The sequence below is a fragment of the Natrix helvetica genome (assembly GCF_964273705.1).
Source record: "Natrix helvetica genome assembly, chromosome: Z".
NCBI classification, from domain to species: domain Eukaryota; kingdom Metazoa; phylum Chordata; class Lepidosauria; order Squamata; family Natricidae; genus Natrix; species Natrix helvetica.
The window spans coordinates 51,704,403-51,711,476 of record NC_138554.1 but is presented as its reverse complement, the minus strand read 5'-3'; the positions used below and the strand labels follow the sequence as shown (position 1 = coordinate 51,711,476).

The window sequence follows — 7,074 nt, the reverse complement described above, 5'->3', positions numbered from 1 at the left end:
AATGAATAAATGATAATAATAATAATAATAATAATAATAATAATAATAATAATAATAATAATAATAATAATAATAATAATAATAATAACAACAACATCAACAGTAACAACAACAATAATATAAAAATAATAAAAATAATAATAAAAATGAAGTTACAAGAAACAATTGATGAAAAGGCTCCATCTGAAAGACCAAGAACATTTCTGCCAGAATTTCATCTCCACATTGTCATAGCTGCAAAACGGGACCCAGAGATCATTGCAAATGACCAATTGAAAAATGTATGTGATACTGACAAGATTTCCATAGCTTCACAATATAATATTGCTTATACAATAATAATTTGTGTCAGAGAGTTATTAGAACATTTTTGCCAACCTGACTCCAAAAGCCATTGTGTAGCGTATGGAAAAGGAAACCTTGATAAGCTCAAAGTGTTTTGAGACAAAGTGTTTTTGGAATGATATAACAAAACTGAACTATTTGACCACAATTACACAAGATGTATTTGGAGAAATAAAAGTGAAGCATTTGCAGAAAGGGGATATCTTGACAACTGTAAAATATAAAGTGGTTTTATCATACTTTGGAGGTGTCAAGAGCCAACAGTACAACCAATAATGTACAGGCATAAAAATAATAATGGATTCAACTAAATATTGACATATCATAGAAGTTAATGTTTACTGTTGCTGAAGAAACTGAAGATAGAAAGAAACTGGATATTTCAACAAAACGATCTGACCAAATCAGCCACAAAGAACTTACAGGAAAGAAATTGGTTTATTTCTTAATAGGATCTTTTCAGTTCCCAAACTTTTATATTATTAAAAAAAATATCTAGGGAGATCTCAAATATGACCATGCATGGAGACATAAAAATATTTCTTAGCAAGAAAAGTTCCACAAGAAAAAAAAAAGGGGGGGGGGGACAATCCAAAGCAAGAATAGAAGAACTACAGAAAATTGATTGAAAGCTATAATTTCTACCAAAGAAGTTGTTACAAATATTAAGCATAAAAGTGAATACTCCTTATTTTGAATCAGTAAAGAACTGCTCTTATATGGTAAAGTACAATCAAATTTGCACAACAATATTATATTTAACATATAGCCCATATTGAGCCCATATATCAGTTTATTTCCAGATTCATTGATGTATAGAATTTGTCAGGACAGAGGTTGGGGCTAAACTTTTACATGTGGTTATAAAAACCCTTGACCAATATAGAGTTAGGAAACTTTACTTCCCAGATAACATTGAACTGCAGTTCCCAAAGTTTATGACTTGTTTTCATATTGGCTTAGATTGATACAGTTTAGAATCTAGTAATCACTTGAAGACCCACATTTCCTTCAACCTCCTCTAAAGATCAATCGTATTATGTATAAACCCCAGTAAATGAGTACTTGTAACATGTTTGCAAATTGGCATTGCAGAAGACGGGACAGTGAATTTTAACAGCTTCATATCCGAAATGGAGAAAATGTATTTCTTGAGTGAATTTGCAAGTGAGTAAACCAAAACACTGTTTTCAGGCCTGGGGAGGGATATGGTAGATTTTCAATTCAGTCTCCATTTTTGTACTCGCTTAAACCTAAAACCAGACCAGGTAGAATTTTATCCTGCTCTAGTGCATCCGCAAGGCAGGGTGACAAAAGTCAAGATAGTGGCTATGACCATGTGATTGAAACCTACTCCATGTGACACCCATAAAGGTGAGTGGCAGTGAGTGAACAGTTGCAGCCTCTTGACTTTTTCAATCCACCACAATGATGTGTCATCAAATAATTTAAATGCTCTTGATCTAAAAAAGTTATGTTTCAGCTCCAAGGGTTGGGAGTCCCCATCACATTAGAATTCTAAATTGAGAAAAGAATTTCCAGGGCAAAAAGGTATTTTTAAATCAATATAACACAAAACTTCTCACTTATCAAAAGCACAAGAGCTTCGTGCCTCTTAAAATTCCACAAATTGTTAGAACACAATGTTTTTAACTCACATTTCTGCTGGGAGATTTTCCAACAATTTATCAATGGCGATTGTCATTAGTAGCAGCCACTTTCATCTTGATTTTTTATAGGATTAATTTTTAAAATTATATCTTTGTACCCTCATTCCAAAGCAAGCATGAAGGTAGGAGATAGTAGCAGCTGCCAAAAATGAGAAAAAGGGAATGTCTGCAGAACTTTATTCATTTATTTATTTAATTTATATGCCACCCATCTCACTGTTGAAACAGCTCCGGGTGGCTTACAAAATGAAAAAAGATAAATATAAAAGAGTGAAATTAGTAAGAATTAAATGAAGACCAAAAACTTGGAGTCAGACAGCAGAGTAGTGGGGTCCTTTCTCTTACCCACCCATCATCCACCTCGAGTGTAGGGTGCAACTATCAGAGTGAAATTTCTATAAAGGACACTCCTTGAGAGAAGAAAAAAAAGTAACATTTTCTCAGGATGAGAAAGGGCTGGAAACTCACATTTCAGATAAGACAGAATATAGCAACTGAATTGTACATCTTGATGGATCTGGGACAACATAAACTGAGGAATGGCTCACTTCACCAAAAAAAAATTGCTCCTCTGATTCTTAGCCAGCAAAACCGAAAGATTTTTATCAATTGTTTATGTTCTCTTCAATTTTCATTCTTCATCTTTGGTGGCAGCATAGATAGCATTTAGTGACAAGATGTTGGACATGTTTGCAATTTTGCAGTTTTGAACCACACCATTCGAGCCATCGACAAGATAGAAGAAAACAAGATGGTTCTGCATGATCTTCCTTCCTTTATTAGAAATATGAGTATCCAGCTAAAGGAAAATGCATTAGAAGAAGCCTTAAAACAGGTTGCTATTGACAGTGAGTACAAAATAAAGTATTTTCATCCATATCACCAGAATACCCAGCAGATGTTGTATAGATAATCCTCTTTTAACTACCATAGTTGATATTGGCAACTCCATCACTAAAATCATTAAGCATGACATTATATGATTGCAGTGGGCTGACCTCTGCCACGTTCATTAGGTCAGACCTCATGTGTGATTTTATTACTGGCTTCTAGTTGGAAACCAGCTATGAAGTACACAAATGTCAATCACATGCCTGTGGGACATTGCAATGGTTTTAAATATCCTATGGTTCTTAAATGTTCAAATTTTAATTATATGACTACAGGGACACTGTGACAGTTGTCAGTGCAAGGGCTGGTCATAAAGTTATTTTTTTCAATACCATTGTAAACTTTGAACAAATACTAAACGGAGCAGTCCTTAAACAAAGTTTACCTGTAACAAAGAACTATTGAATTGTTCTACACAAGCGTCTGAGGTGACAATGACACAATCCCAAGTGTCGGCATCCCAGAAAGTAGCCCTCAACCCATTCTAATATTAATGATTAAGGCTTTTCCTATTACATTGTTAAAAATTTAGAGGGTGGGCCTGGGTATTTTCCCTATACTATTATTAATTTCACGGATAAATGCTTCAAAGCTTCACGTGTGTTGAGAATGTGTCTTCCTTCCTGAAGGGTAGTCCTTTTCATAGGTGAAACCAAAGCCTAATGAATTTATGGTTTCCTTGCACTATTAACTTTTGCACAACTTTGTGTGCTCAATAACAGTTCTTTTCTATTTCTACTTCTTATGCTTCTATTTCCAAGAATCAACTGACATGGTAAAAATATTAAATTTGTTCCTATTCTCCACTTCACTCCTCCTCCTCCTCCACTGATTCATATATAGTAAAAGACAACAAAGCCCTGCTAAGAATACTTAAGATTAAGTGCCCTTGTAAAATCTGCAGGCATTGAAAAATGCCACAAAGAAACATTCAGTGGGTTTTTTTATTTGTCTGGTTTATTACTGCATGACAATCTACTACATTGGCAAAGTATCCTGTTCCATTAGGGTCCAAGAAAAGTCTTTTCTCCTAAATTAATGCCAGAGATCTCAAGTGTAAAAGGCCTATATTTCTTCCATTGGCCTCCCTTCTCCTTGCCCTTTATTTTCAAAAGTATACCTTATCTATTTATGGAGCTATCATCTGTCTACGTGCCTATCAGTCTTTCATCTATCCTACTCTTGGCTTGCAGGTAAAGGAAAAATCATTGTGAAAGACTTCATTGAAATTCTTACCCGCAGTCCCCAATTTAAAGAACTGTCTGGTAAGTTAGACTGATCTTTGAGAAAGAGAGGGATAGAGATGTAGCTGAGACTTTCAGCCTTCCTACGCAATCATTTTAATAAATTTCTTGCACTGCATGGACCTTACATTGTATGTATCCCCTACAGTTGTATGATGATACTTAATATCCCCAGAGGCATTTAATCAAGCTTATAATACAGTTATATGAAAATCAGATAAAGATCATATCCAATGTGCTAATTATGGTCCGATTTGACTGATTAATGTTGATACAAAGCTCTTAGGGACAGTTCTAGAAAAAGGTATACAGCAAGTGCTACTGTTATTAAAAATGATCAAGTAGGGTTTGTAAAAACTAGACGAGCAACAGACAATAGGTTAGTTATAGATGTAATAGCCTTGTATAAAAATGAAGACCAATTTGTAACCTTGTTGTTAGACACTGAAAAATCCTTTGAAAAAAAATATAGGCAGTGCATCAGGGGTGGGTTGTTCGAAGCATTACTGCCGGTTCAGTACATGTAAAACTTTTGCCGGTTCCAGTGACCCACCCTGCCACACCACTATCACTTTGGCCGAACTAGTAGATCAAAATGTTATGAATTCCCCACATCTAAACTAAACATTTTCTGCTACTTCCTCATTATTTAGCAGAATTGTACATGGATATCTACTTCAATGCAGGGACGTGCGGTCAGGGGAGGCAGGGGAGGCAGGGCCTCACCTCTATTCATGAAATAATAGTATATAATATTATATACTATTTGTGTTGTAATTGTACTGATAAATAAATAAAGTAAATAACACAAATACATATATATATATAATTATTATTATTATTATTATTATTATTATTATTATTATTATTATATTATTATTATATTATTATTATTATTATTATATACATCCGTCCGTCCGCGCCCTGGAACTGAGGAGGCAGAAATGTCGGCGCCTCCGGATGACGAAGGCACGAAAGCGACAGTCGCTTTCATGCCTTCGTCATCCGGAAGCGCCAACAACATTTCTGCCTCCGCCCTCCGCAGCTCCCGGGCGCGCCCGGACGGAGGTAGCCAGAATGGCGCCGAGGCAGTCTGGCGGGCGAGCGACCGAGGATCAGGCTGCCTCGCTCACTCTTCCATCCGGCTGGACGGATGTAGCTACAGCGACGCCGAGGAAGTCCAGGCGGACGAAAGAGCGAGCGAGGCAGCCTGATCCTCGGTCGCTCGCCCGCCGGACTGCCTCGGTGCCATTCTGGCTACCTCCGTCCGGGCGCACCCAGGAGCTGCGGAGGGCGGAGGCTGCACTTTTACCCCGCTCAAGCCTTGCCACCTGCATGGGAAGCCGCCTGAATGGGAAATGGGAATGGGAAGCGCAGCCGCCTGAATGGGAAAGTAACGAAAGGGGCAGCGAGGGCGGGCGGGAAAGCAACAAAAGGGGCAGCGAGGGTGGGTGGTGGCTGCAGGCGGCAAGGCTTGAGCGGGGTGAAAGCGCAGCCCCTTTCGTTGCTTTCCCATTCACCCTTCTCAAGCCTTGACCGAGGGAGCTGGGGATCGGGCTTTGGGTTGGTGGGAGACCTTGAAGGAGTGGGGGGGAAGGGACTGGTGCCGGTGGAGGAAGCAATGCTACGCGGATCAGTGCACTCCACGGTCCCCTTAATGTTCACTCACGAAGGCGGAGAATGGGACCACGTGTGCTGGAGGCTGAGGCTGCCTCAGCCTCCTGCACACGTGGTCCCATTCCCCGCCTTCCTGATGACGTCACCAGCCTCACCAGGCATAACCCTCACCGCACGTCACTGCTTCAATGTTGCTTTTAATGTTTGTATGGAACCCTTGGCTTCTATTATTAGACAACATGGGGAGATTTACAGAGTAGTATGTAGTTGACCATTAGTTGAGCATTAACTGGTTCTATTTGCAGGTGATAGTTTTCTGATCTTCTTCTATTTATTTCTAAACCTCATACTACTATTCCAATATTGATATAAATGATATTTAGCAAAACATTCTTCCATCTTTCCCAGGATTAGAGTCTTCTCCAGAGAGCTAGATCTTCACATATTGTGTCAAAAATGGGATAATTTGAACTTGGTCATTTATGCTTTAAGTGAAAATTATGAGTTCATTTGTTTAATGATCTATTTGTTTGTATCTCACGATGCTTCTTCAACACCAAAATTCAAAAAATGACAATATTCTTCCTGTGTTGCTTATTGTACTAGTTATTATTTGGGGGGGGGGGGTCTTCTAAGCGTCCCCTTCATTTCTAATAAATGCAGTACTATTGGTTCCCTTATTCTAAACCAATTTGCTCTGCATGCAAATCAGGATCTGGTGAATTATATAAGTATTCTAACTCATTATATGGAAGGTCCTGAATTCTGATTGAGTCCAGAATTCAGTTTGTAGTGTGTCATCCAAAAGAATACAGTAGGTATATTTACTGATAACTCCCTAAAATAAAATGTAAATTTGTCTTACCCCTCAGTGATGAAAGATACCATTCAAGCACTCAACAATATTAAAGAGAAGAAAGTTTCTCTGAAGCACCTCAAAACCACCCTTCAGAAGATGGGCATTCATTTATACCCACAGGAGTTTGAGGAGCTAATTCAGATGATTCCAGCTGACAGTAAGTACTGCTGGAAGCACTCTTCTCAGATTCTTAGCACTACCAGTAATCTCTTCAAAAAGCATCTCTCTTAAGGTAAAGATTTCTGTAACCCAAGTAATCTCTTGACGATTATATGGATACATACATATAGTTTTCTATAAACATACAGAAAATGTCCACCATTGTCTTCTGGACTTTTTTTTAACATTCCAGCATTGTTGACTCTTTCTGACTCATTATAGAAAGGTTTTGGATGTTTGGACTTAGTTAATACTATAATGGCAGATCACCAGAAAATCTGACAGCTGT

The 7,074-nt window shown here is 38.0% G+C and overlaps 1 long non-coding RNA gene across 1 annotated transcript; it reads left to right on the top strand.

Annotated features, from left to right (window-relative positions):
• The first annotated feature begins 2,730 nt into the window (after positions 1-2,730).
• On the top strand, positions 2,731-6,658 carry LOC309381333. The gene is made up of 3 exons (XR_014173539.1): positions 2,731-2,863; positions 4,100-4,171; positions 6,640-6,658. It is a non-coding gene; the product is annotated as an uncharacterized lncRNA (long non-coding RNA).
• The last annotated feature ends 416 nt before the right edge of the window (positions 6,659-7,074 follow it).